This window comes from Ranitomeya imitator, chromosome 2 (assembly GCF_032444005.1).
Source record: "Ranitomeya imitator isolate aRanImi1 chromosome 2, aRanImi1.pri, whole genome shotgun sequence".
NCBI lineage: Eukaryota > Metazoa > Chordata > Amphibia > Anura > Dendrobatidae > Ranitomeya > Ranitomeya imitator.
In genome coordinates, this window is record NC_091283.1 from 335,325,485 (window position 1) to 335,341,848 (window position 16,364).

Here is a 16,364-nt window from a genome sequence, read left to right on the forward strand (position 1 = left end):
AAACATAATAAACCAACAAAATACTTACCCTCCGCAGATCTGTAACGTCCAACGATGTAAATCCTTCTGAAGGGGTTAAAACAGTTTGCAGCAAGGAGCTTTGCTAATGCAATGCTACTCCTCGCTGCAAAACCCCGGAGAATGAGTCTAAATATAGATCAATGAGCTATATTTAGCTTCATTTGCGGTGAGGCGCCCTCTGCTGGATGTTCATAGATCGTGGGAAATTACCTAGAAAGCCTGGGAGCTTTCTAGGTAATTTCCCACGATCTATGAACATCCAGCAGAGGGCGCCTCACCGCAAATGAAGCTAAATATAGCTCATTGATCTATATTTAGACTCATTCTCCGGGGTTTTGCAGCGAGGAGTAGCATTGCATTAGCAAAGCTCCTTGCTGCAAACTGTTTTAACCCCTTCAGAAGGATTTACATCATTGGACGTTACAGATCTGCGGAGGGTAAGTATTTTGTTGGTTTATTATGTTTTTTCTTTCACAGAACGAGGGTCTTCAGTGACTGGATTGGGCGTAGAATAAAATACTCCAACAACCATTGTTTTTATTTCATTAAAATAATTTTAAATATTGTGTTTGTCTTTTATTTAACCCTTTACTACAATTGGATTAATAATGGATAGGTGTCAAAATTGACGCCTCTCCATTATTAATTAGGCTTAATGTCACCTTACATTAGCAAGGTGGCATTAACCCTTCATTACCCCATATCCCACCGCTACACGGGAATGGGAAGAGAGTGGCCAAGTGCCAGAATAGGCGCATCTTCCAGATGTGCCTTTTCTGGGGTGGCTGGGGGCAGATATTTTTAGCCGGGGGGGGGGCCAATAACCATGGACCCTCTCCAGGCTATTAATATCTGCCCTCAGTCACTGGCTTTACTACTCTGGCGGAGAAAATTGCGCGGGAGCCCACGCCAATTTTTTCTGCCATTTAACCCTTTATTTTAAGAGCTAGAACGGCCAAATTTTGCAGATACACACTACTGACATTAGTAGTGTGGAATCTGCAAAAAAAATGGAGAGAAGACATGGTTTACTGTATGTAAACCATGTCTCAAATCATGTCGGGTTTTAGGAAGGAGAAAGAAAAAGCCGGTAATTGAATTACCGGCTTTCAAGCTGTATAGCGCTGGAATAAATATTAATATATATACATATATGTGTCTACTGACATATATATATATATATATATATATATATATATATATATATATATATATATATATATATATATATATATATATATATATATATATATATATATATATATATATATATATATATACAGTGGGGCAAAAAAGTATTTAGTCAGTCAGCAATAGTGCAAGTTCCACAACTTAAAAAGATGAGAGGCGTCTGTAATTTACATCATAGGTAGACCTCAACTATGGGAGACAAACTGAGAAAAAAAAATCCAGAAAATCACATTGTCTGTTTTTTTAACATTTTATTTGCATATTATGGTGGAAAATAAGTATTTGGTCAGAAACAAAATTTCATCTCAATACTTTGTATTATATCCTTTGTTGGCAATGACAGAGGTCAAACGTTTTCTGTAAGTCTTCACAAGGTTGCCACACACTGTTGTTGGTATGTTGGCCCATTCCTCCATTCAGATCTCCTCTAGAGCAGTGATGTTTTTGGCTTTTCACTTGGCAACACGGACTTTCAACTCCCTCCAAAGGTTTTCTATAGGGTTGAGATCTGGAGACTGGCTAGGCCACTCCAGGACCTTGAATTGCTTCTTATGAAGCCACTCCTTCGTTGCCCTGGCGGTGTGCTTTGGATCATTGTCATGTTGAAAGACCCAGCCACGTTTCATCTTCAATGCCCTTGCTGATGGAAGGAGGTTTGCACTCAAAATCTCACGATACATGGCCCCATTCATTCTTTCATGTACCCGGATCAGTCGTCCTGGCCCCTTTGCAGAGAAACAGCCCCAAAGCATGATGTTTCCACCACCATGCTTTACAGTAGGTATGGTGTTTGATGGATGCAACTCAGTATTCTTTTTCCTCCAAACACGACAAGTTGTGTTTCTACCAAACAGTTCCAGTTTGGTTTCATCAGACCATAGGACATTCTCCCAAAACTCCTCTGGATCATCCAAATGCTCTCTAGCAAACTTCAGACGGGCCCGGACATGTACTGGCTTAAGCAGTGGGACACGTCTGGCACTGCAGGATCTGAGTCCATGGTGGCATAGTGTGTTACTTATGGTAGGCCTTGTTACATTGGTCCCAACTCTCTGCAGTTCATTCACTAGGTCCCCCGTGTGGTTCTGGGATTTTTGCTCACCGTTCTTGTGATCATTCTGACCCCACGGGGTGGGATTTTGCGTGGAGCCCCAGATCGAGGGAGATTATCAGTGGTCTTGTATGTCTTCCATTTTCTAATTATTGCTCCCACTGTTGATTTCTTCACTCCAAGCTGGTTGGCTATTGCAGATTCAATCTTCCCAGCTTGGTGCAGGGCTACAATTTTGTTTCTGGTGTCCTTTGACAGCTCTTTGGTCTTCACCATAGTGGAGTTTGGAGTCAGACTGTTTGAGGGTGTGCACAGGTGTCTTTTTATACTGATAACAAGTTTAAACAGGTGCCATTACTACAGGTAATGAGTGGAGGAAAGAGGAGACTCTTAAAGAAGAAGTTACAGGTCTGTGAGAGCCAGAAATCTTGATTGTTTGTTTCTGACCAAATACTTATTTTCCACCATAATATGCAAATAAAATGTTAAAAAAACAGACAATGTGATTTTCTGGATTTTTTTTTCTCAGTTTGTCTCCCATAGTTGAGGTCTACCTAAGATGTAAATTACAGACGCCTCTCATCTTTTTAAGTGGTGGAACTTGCACTATTGCTGACTGACTAAATACTTTTTTGCCCCACTGTATATATATATATAGACAGTATATATATATATATATATATATATATATATATATATATATATATATATATTATTTTTTTTTTCTTTTTGGGACACATGGATCATTTCTATAGCGGTATGTCGGTTTTGCAAGCCTGCGAGAAAACCACGCAGTACGGATGCCATACGGATTACATACGGAGGATGCCATGCGCAAAAAACGCTGACACACCCTGCCTACGGAGGAGCTACGGACCACTATTTTCGGGACATTTCAGCGTATTACGGCCGTAATATACGGACCGTATTTTCATACGCTGAGTGTGAAGCCGGCCTAAGTGTAACATCACAACATCACTCTCCCCGTGAGGAAAGCAATGTCACTGTGACGACCAGGACCCTGGTTACAGAATCTCCACATCTCTCCACCCGCAGAGCCGCACTCCACTTAGAGAATAATGAAGGCTCCAGCACCGACCTCCACCCGCAGAGCCGCACTCCACATAGAGAATAATGGAGCTTCCAGCACCGACCTCCACCCGCAGAGCCGCACTCCACAGAGAATAATGGAGCCTCCAGCACCGACCTCCACCCTCAGAGCCGCACTCCACATAGAGAATAATGGAGCCTCCAGCACCTACCTCCACCCGCAGAGCCGCACTCCACATAGAGAATAATGGAGCCTCCAGCACCGACCTCCACCCTCAGAGCTGCACCCCACATAGAGAATAATGGAGCCTCCAGCACCGACCTCCACCCGCAGAGCTGCACCCCACATAGAGAATAATGGAGCCTCCGGCACCGACCTCCACCCGCAGAGCCGCACTCCACATAGAGAATAATGGAGCCTCCTGCACCTACCTCCACCCGCAGAGCCGCACTCCACATAGAGAATAATGGAGCCTCCAGCACCGAACTCCACCCGCAGAGCCGCACTGCACATAGAGAATAATGGAGCCTCCAGCACCGACCTCCACCCGCAGAGCCGCACTCCACATAGAGAATAATGGAGCCTCCAGCACCTACCTCCACCAGCAGAGCCGCACTCCACATAGAGAATAATGGAGCCTCCAGCACCGACCTCCACCCGCAGAGCCGCACTGCACATAGAGAATAATGGAGCCTCCAGCACCGACCTCCACCCGCAGAGCCGCACTCCACATAGAGAATAATGGAGCCTCCAGCACCGAACTCCACCCGCAGAGCCGCACTGCACATAGAGAATAATGGAGCCTCCAGCACCGACCTCCACCCGCAGAGCCGCACTCCACATAGAGAATAATGGAGCCTCCAGCACCGACCTCCACCCGCAGAGCCGCACTCCACATAGAGAATAATGGAGCCTCCAGCACCGACCTCCACCCGCAGAACCGCACTCCGCATAAAGAATAATGAAGCCTCCAGGACCGACCTCCACCCGCAGAGCCACACTCCACATAGAGAATAATGGAGCCTCCAGCACAGACCTCCACCCGCAGAGCCGCACTCCACACAGAGAATAATGGAGCCTCCAGCACCGACCTCCACCCGCAGAGCCGCACTCCACATAGAGAATAATGGAGCCTCCAGCACCTACCTCCACCAGCAGAGCCGCACTCCAAATAGAGAATAATGGAGCCTCCAGCACCTACCTCCACCCGCAGAGCCGCACTCCATATAGAGAATAATGGAGCCTCCAGCACCGACCTCCACCCGCAGAGCCGCACTGCACATAGAGAATAATGGGGCCTCCAGCACCGACCTCCACCCGCAGAGCTGCACTCCACATAGAGAATGGAGCCTCCAGCACCGACCTCCACCCGCAGAGCCGCACTCCACATAGAGAATAATGGAGCCTCCAGCACCGACCTCCACCCGCAGAGCCACACTCCACATAGAGAATAATGGAGCCTCCAGCACCGACCTCCACCCGCAGAGCCGCACTCCATATAGAGAATAATGGAGCCTCCAGCACCGACCTCCACCCGCAGAGCCGCACTCCACATATAGAATAATGGGGCCTCCTGCACCGACCTCCACCCGCAGAGCCGCACTCCTCATAGAGAATAATGGAGCCTCCAGCACCGACCTCCACCCGCAGAGCTGCACTCCACATAGAGAATGGAGCCTCCAGCACCGACCTCCACCCGCAGAGCCGCACTCCACATATAGAATAATGGGGCCTCCTGCACCGACCTCCACCCGCAGAGCCGCACTCCTCATAGAGAATAATGGAGCCTCCAGCACCGACCTCCACCCGCAGAGCCGCACTCCACATATAGAATAATGGGGCCTCCTGCACCTACCTCCACCCACAGAGCCACACTCCACATATGGCTGCTTTGTGCGCACAGGACCTGTGATGAGGTCACAGGAGGGAGGAGTCAGGGGTCACATGATCAGGGGCCTCAGTGTATGCAGGACTCTGCTGTACTGGTTGTCATGGTGCTGGATGAGGGGAAGTTTATTTGTGGGGTCAGGAGGGGTTTACAGTGTGGATGTAGCAGAGTCATTTGTGTATGAGGTGTACGGAGCGGAGCAGTATGTGTACGAGGTGTACGGAGCGGAGCTGTAAGTGTGTACGAGGTGTACAGAGCAGAGCCGTTGGTGTACGGAGTGGAGCTGTGTGTGTATGGAGCGGAGCTGTGTGTGTATGGAGCGGAGCTGTATGTGTGTACGAGGTGTACGGAGCGGAGCTGTATGTGTGTATGAGGTGTACAGAGCAGAGCCGTTTGTGTACGAGGTGTACGGAGAGGAGCTGTGTGTGTATGGAGCGGAGCTGTATGTGTGTATGAGGTGTACAGAGCAGAGCCGTTTGTGTACGAGGTGTACGGAGAGGAGCTGTTTGTGTATGGAGCGGAGCTGTGTGTACGAGGTGTACGGAGCGGAGCTGTATGTGTGTATGAGGTGTACAGAGCAGAGCCGTTTGTGTACGAGGTGTACGGAGAGGAGCTGTGTGTGTATGGAGCGGAGCTGTAAGTGTGTACGAGGTGTACGGAGCGGAGCTGTATGTGTGTATGAGGTGTACAGAGCAGAGCCGTTTGTGTACGAGGTGTACGGAGAGGAGCTGTGTGTGTATGGAGCGGAGCTGTAAGTGTGTACGAGGTGTACGGAGCGGAGCTGTATGTGTGTATGAGGTGTACAGAGCAGAGCCGTTTGTGTACGAGGTGTACGGAGAGGAGCTGTGTGTGTATGGAGCGGAGCTGTAAGTGTGTACGAGGTGTACGGAGCGGAGCTGTATGTGTGTATGAGGTGTACAGAGCAGAGCCGTTTGTGTACGGAGAGGAGCTGTTTGTGTATGGAGCGGAGCTGTAAGTGTGTACGAGGTGCACGGAGCGGAGCTGTATGTGTGTATGAGGTGTACAGAGCAGAGCCGTTTGTGTACGAGGTGTACGGAGAGGAGCTGTGTGTGTATGGAGCGGAGCTGTATGTGTGTACGGAGCGGAGCTGTATGTGTGTATAAGGTGTACAGAGCAGAGCCGTTTGTGTACGAGGTGTACGGAGAGGAGCTGTGTGTGTATGGAGCGGAGCTGTATGTGTGTACGAGGTGTACGGAGCGGAGCTGTATGTGTGTATGAGGTGTACAGAGCAGAGCCGTTTGTGTACGAGGTGTACGGAGAGGAGCTGTTTGTGTATGGAGCGGAGCTGTAAGTGTGTACGAGGTGCACGGAGCGGAGCTGTATGTGTGTATGAGGTGTACAGAGCAGAGCCGTTTGTGTACGGAGAGGAGCTGTTTGTGTATGGAGCGGAGCTGTAAGTGTGTACGAGGTGCACGGAGCGGAGCTGTATGTGTGTATGAGGTGTACAGAGCAGAGCCGTTTGTGTACGAGGTGTACGGAGAGGAGCTGTGTGTGTATGGAGCGGAGCTGTATGTGTGTACGGAGCGGAGCTGTATGTGTGTATAAGGTGTACAGAGCAGAGCCGTTTGTGTACGAGGTGTACGGAGAGGAGCTGTGTGTGTATGGAGCGGAGCTGTATGTGTGTACGAGGTGTACGGAGCGGAGCTGTATGTGTGTATGAGGTGTACAGAGCAGAGCCGTTTGTGTACGAGGTGTACGGAGAGGAGCTGTTTGTGTATGGAGCGGAGCTGTAAGTGTGTACGAGGTGTACAGAGCAGAGCAGTGTGTACGAAGCTAAATGGTTTTCTTGCCCTTAGAGGGTCTCACAATTTCATGCATCATGATGTGTGATCAGTGGAAAACTGCATTTTTACCATCTGAGGATTATTTGAAAATCTAAGGCTAGGGTCACATTGCGTTAGTGCAATCCGTTTAGCGCTAGCACTAGCGGATTGCGCTAACGCAATGTTTTTTATGGGGCCGCGTTCGGGGTCGCGGTAACGTCCCCGCTCTCGCAGATCCCCGATCTGCGAGAGCGGGGAACGGACCGCGGGCGCGCCTCGGACGCTGCAAGCAGCGTCCGCGGCGCGCCAGGAATCTCCGGCGCGTCGCTAGCGCATGCCGAACATGGCACGCGCTAGTGTAGCGCGTTCCCATTAGCGTGAATGGGCGCGTTAACGGCCGCGTTGCACGGCGTTAATTTCGCCGTGCAACGCTGTCCGTTTAACGCGGTCCCATAACGCAATGGGAACCCAGCCTTATCTGGCCATTCTGAGTCTCCAATGCACCAACAGGATCTCACAACTTTCTGCATGATATTTGTTTGATTACATTGGGAGTTTTGTTGTGATCCAACCTGATCTCTAACAACCATTCATTGTGGAGGTGGATGTTTCGGATGTCCGGATAGGGGCTGTTTTATCTCAGGGCTATAAAACTCTGACCAGTTTGCAGTCATGTGTCAAATTTTTGTCTGGTGAAAGAATAGAGACATTTTCTGGAGGGGGCAGTTTATCAAATCACTGTGATCACTGACCATAAAAATTTAGCGTATATTGATCAGCTAAACAGTAAACTCCTAGACAGGCAAGATGGTCTTTATTTTTCTCTAGATTCAGTTTTTCTATGACTGTCAGGCCGGGCACCAAAAATGTGAGCAGTGATGCATGATATCCATGATCACGCAGTCTTGGATCAATTTCTCCTCCAGAACCTCCATCCTTCATTCTCACTAAGGGTATTGTGGTTTCTGTCATATCCTCAGAATTGGAAGCTGAGAGTCATAAAGTCGAGTTATTGACTCCTTCTGCCATTCCTAGGTCCAAATTATTTGTCCATTTATGTACCTAAGATTGTGTCTGTTACTGCAGTTTAATGATTCCATCTACAGTGGTCATCATGGAACACAGCTATATGGAAATCTATTACTAGGCTTTTTTAGTGGCTGTCTATGAATATTGATATTAAAGATTTTGTAACCACTTGAGAAGTTTGTACACTCGCTAAATTTGGTCATAACTGACATTGCCAATTCCACAAAGACTGTGAACTCATCTGCCCATACATTTCATTCATGTCTGGTGGGAAAACTGCTATTTGGGTGGTGGTTGGCCGATTCAGTAAACTGGCTGTTAAATATTAATTATTGGTTATTCATTTATTACACTCAATTCTATACTGAGTGCATTGCCTTTTGCTGACGTTACATGTGTTGCTCCTGTGTATTTAGCTCAGAGTAAAAGTTAGCACCACATAGAGAGAACACGCACTCTATGGGACATATATAACGACTCACAGGAGGGAGAGGCTCTCTCTTGGGGTCTCTTCGCTCTCTTTGGACACTTCACACACTCCACACAGACATCAGATGGACAGCTGGTATGCAAATTAGCCACATGCTTCTTGATGGATTCTACCATGCTTTTGACAGAGACAGATGCCATTTACCATTCAGAATATCAGGAAAGATGGGGAACAAACTTTGATATGGACAAATGGACAATCTCTTTGTCACTATTTCACCTATTTTATGTGTTGCTGCAATGAAGCTTTATGGTGGACAATCCAATAAACCACTAAATTTTTTATAAGAAATATCGTGACATTTTCTTTAGAGTATCACATCTGGTAAAGAGTCCTGAAAAAATAAATATACAAAATAAGTAGTTTTATCATTTTGGCGAGCCAGCTATACCTGATTTTTTGTGCTATTTTACGTGGATTTTCTTCTACTTGCACATGGGGGAAGATACAATAGCTTTGCTAAACCTCAGTTGTGCAAGTTTTCAGTTTTCACTACGATACTTCAAGTCACAAGAATCGGACAGAACCTACAAGTGAGGACTAAGAGGTGCCAAATCAATTGACAATAACAGAAGTACTACAAGTGCCAGAGGTACTGAAGATAGACGTGCTGATGACCAGAGCCCAGCATTGTACAACAAAGAAACTATAAGCTGAGACTGAGACATGACAAAAACTCGCTTTCAAGCTTGGCCATGAAAAGATTTGCATACTGTGGAGCCATTTTCCTTCCCATAGCTGTACCAGTCTCCTGTACATAAATCTTGTTGTCAAATTCAAAGTAATTGTGGGTGAGGATGAATTTTGTGAGTTTCACCACAGAATCAGCATCATTCCCTGTGTTTTCCAGGAAGAATTTGCAGGCATTTAATCCATCCTGGTGTGGGATATTGGAGTGCAAACATTCCACATCCATGTTGGCCAGGATGGTTCCTTCTGATAGAAAACCAATTGCTGCTAGTTTATTCAATAGGTCAGTTGTGTCCTGAATGTAGCTGGGTGTACCCTTTACCAGTGGTTTAAGAATACCCTCTACCCATCCAGATACCTACTCAGTAAGGGTGCCCACACATGAGATAATTGGCCTCCCTGGATTTCCAGATTTGTGGATTTTGGGAAGCATTTTGGGAAGCATGTAGAATGTCTCTTTTCTTGGACTCTCTGGTATCAGGTCATCTCTTATGGATTCATCAGGCAGACAAGATACCAACTTGTTTAGTTCCTTGTAATAGTCCTGTGTAGGATCCAACTCCAATTTTTTGTAGTAGTGTGTGTCCATAGGTTGTCTGTTTGCTTCTTTCATATAGTCTGATGTGTTCATCATGACAATTGCACCAACCTTGTCAGCAGGTTCAATGATGATTTCTTTGTTGGTTTTCAGAGACTGTATGGCCTTTCTCTCCTGGGCAATGATGTTGGATACTTGTCTCCTGTTGGTGTCTATGATGGTGGAGTTTATGAAATGTCTGAAGGAGTCTATATATTTATCCAAATAAGGGTTGCGTCCAGGTGGAGCTGTCCAGTCTGACCTCTTCTTGGTTGTTAGGATCACTTTTTCTTCAGTCCGAGTTTTTTCTGAATCTTCTGTATAATTAAAATATTCCCTCAGGTGCAATCTCCTAAAATAATGTTCCATATCACTGCAGAGTTCAGTTTTATCTAGGGCCTTAGTAGGACAAAATGAGAGTCCCCTAGAAAGCACAGCCAGCTCCACTTTGTTGGGTTTATAATCTGAGAGATTGATGACACAGTTAGATGCTTTTGTGTCTGGAATGGGGTGGTTGTCCAAGTTGTCAGGTTTTTGGCTTTGTTTTGTATCTGTTTGTATTGAGTTCTGAATTGAGGCGCAATCTGTGTAGTTTCTTTTCCTTGTTATGAATCAGAAAGGTCCGTAGTTTGTTGTAGTAGGAAGACAGAAGAATCTGTGAGTATAAACTTATGAGTACCTTTGACACACTCAGTGCAGGAATTAATGTTTTGCATGGATTTATGTTTTTTACATCAATTAAGGAATATGCTCTTCAAACCTTCTGGGGTCATCACAACTTAGAACCAGACCCATTCAGAGGACCATAAAACATTAAGACTTCCTTATCTATGAACTGTTCCAATATCCATGTCTATCCCTCTCACATAATGATAATTCTGCTTCACGTCTCTTGTCTTATCTATTGCCTTCTTTCTCTCTGTGCTGTGTTGTATATAAGTATGAGATTCTTCAGAATTTGCATTAGTCTTTGCCAGATAAAGGGACCTGCATAGTCTCAAAAGCTTGCAATTTGTTACCATCTTTATAGTTAGCCATTAAAAGGTATTAACCACTGAGGACTCATGTCTAAATATTTTTAAAATTATGCAAAATCATTCCTGTATATGATAACAAAATCCATATGTGTAGAAATTCAGAGATATTTGAGAGTTTTGCTGATAAGTTTGATTTAATGAGGAGAAAAATCAATTGTTTAAAATGTGGCTTCCTGTAACTTTTTGGAACAACTCTGCCGACATCACTGCATGGCCTCCCATCCTCCACCTGCCTTACACAACAAGTTACTCACTATCCCAGGCCATGCTGTGAGTTCTGTTTTCTGCTGGCTCCATGCTGTGTACCTCATGTCTCTTGCCTGTTCTTTGCATATTTCCTGGCTGTGTGCATAGCCAGGCATCGCCGGCACATCCTGTTTCTTATAGAGTCTGTGTGCACCTTCCTAAGGCGTCCCCTGCCAATTGCCAAGAGGCATCAGGTAATTAAGGCATTCCCACCCCTAGGGGAAGGCCTGAGCAACTTACTTCCTCAGTTAGTGTCTTGCTGCTGAGGTTCCTGTCTTGCTTTCTCTTGTGTCAGCCATCCATAGGGGCTTCGTACAATGGCCTGTACCTGTATCTCTTGTTTCAGCCACCCAGAGGGGCTTCGTACCCTGGTCTGAGTCCTTGTTTCTATGCATTGTCCCATTCTTGACCCTGACTGAACCAAGTCCTATACCTGTGTCCCTTTGTATCCTTGTCTGTAGCCTTTCCTATTCTGCTGTGTATTTCCTTGTGTTCACTCCTCTTTGCTCCACCTCCTTTGGCTCTGCTCTTTGCTCCGCCTCCTGGGGTTCTGCTCTTTGCTCCGCCTCCTGCGGTTCTGCTCTTTGCTCTGCCTCCTGCGGTTCTGCTCTTTGCTCTGCCTCTTGTGTTACTGCTCTTTGCTCTGCCTCCTGCGGTTCTGCTCTTCGCTCCGCCTGCTGTGGTTCTGCTCTTTGCTCCTCCTCCTGCGGTTCTACACATGCTCCGCATATCTGCAGTTCTCCTCGGACCTACTTTGTCCACAACCTGCGTCTCTGCTCCACTCTGCTCTTTGGTCACAACCTGCAGCTCCGCTCTGCTCTTTTCTCCACAACCTGCGGTTCCACTCTACTCCGTTCTTTTTTCTGCACTTTGCGGCTCTGCTCGGCGGCACTGCGTTCTGCGGTTCCTGCACTGCACCTCATCCTGCGGATCATGCTCTGCACCGTGTCCGGCGGTTCCTTTCTCCTCCAGTGTGAACAGCTCCCTACCTGTACCTATTTATCACTCATACCTGCCCATGTTCCTGTTCCTACCGAGTCAGTTCCTGTCCTTCGTCCGAGCTGTGCCCACCTGTCTGCCAGTGCTCAGCCGTGCCCGCCTGTCTGCCAGTGCTCAGCCATGCCTGCCTTTCTGCCATTGTCTCAGCCGTGCCTGCCTATCTACCAGTCTCAGCCATTCCCGCCTGTCTGCCAGTGTCTCAGCCGTGCCCGCCTGTCTGCCAGTGTCTCAGCCATGCTGCCTGTCTGCCAGTGTCTCAGCCGTGCCCGCCTGTCAGCCAAAAGTGCCAGCCACGCCCACCTGTCAGCCAAGAGTACCAGCCATGCACACCTGCCTGTCAAGGGTTCCAGTCGTGCCCGTCCATACTTGCCCACACTTGCTTACTGTAACTAGCCCCTCAGTGGGATCAGCTGCTACAGCCAGACACCGCCATGGAATGGTACCCGGTAGCCACCTGCCACACAAGCCTGACCTCACCATCAGAGGCTCCAGTAAAAACCAAGGTAGCTGCTTAGTTATGCCACTCCAGGGTAATCTGGTTTGTGACACAGTGGGGCCACAATACCTTGCTCATGCCACCCAGTCAGGGCGAGAGCGTAATAGTTTGCTCAGGCCATGGTCCCCGCTGAGTCCCAAGTCCTTTCGCTCTCAGAGCGAGATGAACTTTTTTCTGGCCAGCATGAGCAACTAAATAATTTCTTTACCCAGTCTGAAATCCGATCCTTCACTGCACCGCCCACTATCATAGTCTCTAATGAGCTATTTAATCGACTTGAGGCTTACGCTCCTAAACAGTAGCGTAGCTACCAGGGGGGCACAGGGGGCGGTCGCCCCGGGCCCTGCGCTCTGAGGGGGCCCACCCGGAGCTACGCTACGGCCAGTGTTAAGGGCCCCTGCCTCCGGTCAATGATTATCTCTTATTTCCCTTGCATTTGTACTGCGCATGTATCTAAAGTAACATGCGTGGTACAAACACGATCACACAGGGAGTCAGAGAGAAGGAAGAGAAGGCCTCCAATCAGTTTGCAGGGAGTGAGTCATGTGACCGCTCTTCTGCACTGTCTGTGGAGGAGAGGGGGAAGGGGAGGTCACTCACCCAATCCTGGCTGAGCGCGCTCTCCTTTAAAGCTCCCTGCTGCAGAGAAGTGATCAGCTCCAGCAGCAGCCGGGACACAGGGGACTCACTATCTACACCTGTCTGCACCTGACTAGGAGGAGCAGCACCCAGGACCAGAGGACACGCTCCACACAGCATGTGGACTGAGGAGTATTCTGGCACATGTTATTTACTATGTGCTATGTCTGATCTGTTGCCTTGAATACATACAGGCACAGTATATAAAGCAATGAAGGGGCCTAAACTTGTAGGTCTTGTTTAACCTGCAAGCTGGACAGACTGAAAACTGACAGTGATCGATAAGTGTCTTGGCACATATAATTTAATTCATGTGTTTACTATAGCACAAATGTATATCAGATCTGTAGGTGGGACTATACACATACTAGTAGTTTTTGGAACGTTTCTTGCCTGACATGATAACACTGAAAGACTGATATGTGGATTGACAGGTATCTTGGCAAATGACATTTATTATATATAGGCAGACCAAAGCATAAAAAGATATATCTGATTCACCGTCTCTCTAGCCTTGATCGACATGGCTGACGTCTCCTATGTCATCCACAGTCTGTCCGTCTCTCACACCTGCACAGGAGGGAACAGGAGCTGCACAGCGCAACAGACTGGATGACGTAGGAGACGTCGGTAAACGCAGGAGGATGGCAATTGTGGGGTCAGAGGAGGCACTGAGCGGGGACCATAGACACTCATCCGATTGGATGCTGCTGATTAGCTTACGAGACGGAGAATGATTATTTTCTTAAGTTTGCGAGCGGATGGAATCTTGCAGGATGGCTTTTACATGTGGCTTAGAGCCCCGTCACACTTAGCGACGCTAAAGCGATCTCGACAACGATACGACCTGTCAGGGATCGTTGCTGCGTCGCTATGTGGTCGCTGGTGAGATGTCAAACAGTGAGATCTCCCCAACGACGCAGCAGCGATGCGGCGGCCTGTAGCGACCTGTACAACGATGTCACATGGCAGCTATTTCATGACGATTCAGACCTCAATGAGGGACGACCTGTCAACGAGGTCGTTGGTAAGGTGTCAAACACAGCGATGTGTGCTACCCAGCGGGACCTCAACGATCAAAAAAAGGTCCAGGCCATTCCGACACGACCAGCGATCTCACAGCAGGGGCCTGGTTGCTGCTACGTGTCAAACATAGCGAGATCGCTACTGAGGTCGCTGTTGCGTCACAAAACTTGTGACTCACCAGCGATCTCGCTAGCGATCTCGCTTTGTGTGACGGGGGCTTAACAGATTAAAGGGAGCCTGTCACCGTATAAGGTCTGGCCAGCATCTGTACGCCCTCACATAGTGTTCTAGAATGCTCTATATGTCCCCAATCCTCTATGCAAGGCACAAAAAAGAGCTTTTAATATACTCACGGATGGCGCGGTCTGGGCGTCTCTAGTCTTGATCAGACGCCTACCCTCTTCTTGTGATCGCTGTCCCGCTTCGTGTGGAAGATGCATCCTACATCATGCAGTCAGTGTCCTCTATCGCACTCCTGTGCAGGCGCACTTCTCTTTGCCCTGCTGAATTCAGAGCACAGTATTGTAGTGCGCATGCGCCAGCTTTACTTTCAGCTCATCAGTGCCCTTTGGCCTTTCCCAGCGCATACGCTTAACAGTACTTAGCTCTCCTTTCAGCAGCCCAGAGAGAAGTGCGCCTGCACAGGAGCACGATGGGTCACACTGTGTGGATGACGTAGGACGTGTCATCCAGATGAAGCAGTAATGGAGGATGGCAATCTTAAGTCAAGACCAGCTATGCCTTGGTGAGCGCCATTTGTGAGTATAATTAGAGGTAATTTTTATGCCTTGCAGAGGGGATTGTGGACAGATTTAAAGCCTTCCATATAGAGGCTGTCTATGGGGAGCTGCATCATACTATATAGACTTCCAATGGGAAGTGCATTATACTATAGAGTCTGCCTATGGGGAGTGCATGATACTATATGGAGGCCTATGGGGAATGTATTATACCATATTGAGGACTATCTGTGTATTATGCTATATCGAGGCTATCTAGGGGGCCATCATTCAATGTGGAGATTACAGTGATGGGACCATCATATAGTGTTGGAGCCAGTTTGGGGGATATTAAGGGGTCAGTATATACAGTGAGGGGGCATCATACTGTGTTTAGAGGAGCTGTACAGGGGGAGACTCGGGACTTTATTAAATGTAAAGTGGGCACTTATTCTTATAAGGGAACTCAGGTTACTGTGACTGTCAAAGGGGCACACAGGGCAATATTACTTTCTAGGGGGCAAAATGTGGGCACTGTTTTCTACGGCACTTGCACCCGGCATTACTATATTATAGAGGGGTGCTTTAGAATTTAGAGGGCACAGAGAACCACACAGCAGGTGCAGTAATAGGGACACATACGGCAGCAGCGGCTCAGTATTTGGGTATCAGTTGCAGTAATAGAGACACATATGGTAGCAGTGGCTCAGTATTGGGATATCAGGAGCAGTAATAGGGACACATGAGGCAGCAGCGGCTCAGTATTGGGGTATCAGGTGCAGTAATAGGGACACATACGGCAGCAGCAGCTCAGTATTGGGATATCAGGAGCAGTAATAGGGACACATGAGGCAGCAGCGGCTCAGTATTGGGGTATCAAGTGCAGTAATAGGGACACATGCGGCTCAGTGTTGGGGTATCAGGTGCAGTAATAGGGTCACATACGGCAGCAGCGGCTCAGTGTTGGGGTATCAGGTGCAGTAATAAGGACACATACGGCAGCAGCGGCTCAGTATTGGGGTATCAGGTGCAGTAATAGGGACACATACGGCAGCAGCGGCTCAGTATTGGGGTATCAGATGTAGTAATAGGGACACATACGGCAGCAGTGGCTCAGTATTGGGGTATCAGGGGCAGTAATAAGGACACATACGGCAGCAGTGGCTCAGTATTGGGGTATCAGGTGCTGTAGGACACATACGGCAGCAGCGGCTCAGTATTGGAGTATTAGGAGCAGTAATAGGGACACATACGGCAGCAGTGGCTCAGTGTTGGGGTATCAGGTGTAGTAATAGGGACACATATGGCAGCAGCGGCTCAGTATTGGGGTATCAGCAGGATGAGGAGTTTGTGCAGGTTGGGAATAGATGTGATGGGGCTGGAATATGAGAAGGTAAATGTGTCTTTGTTGTATTCTCTGCAGACGAGTC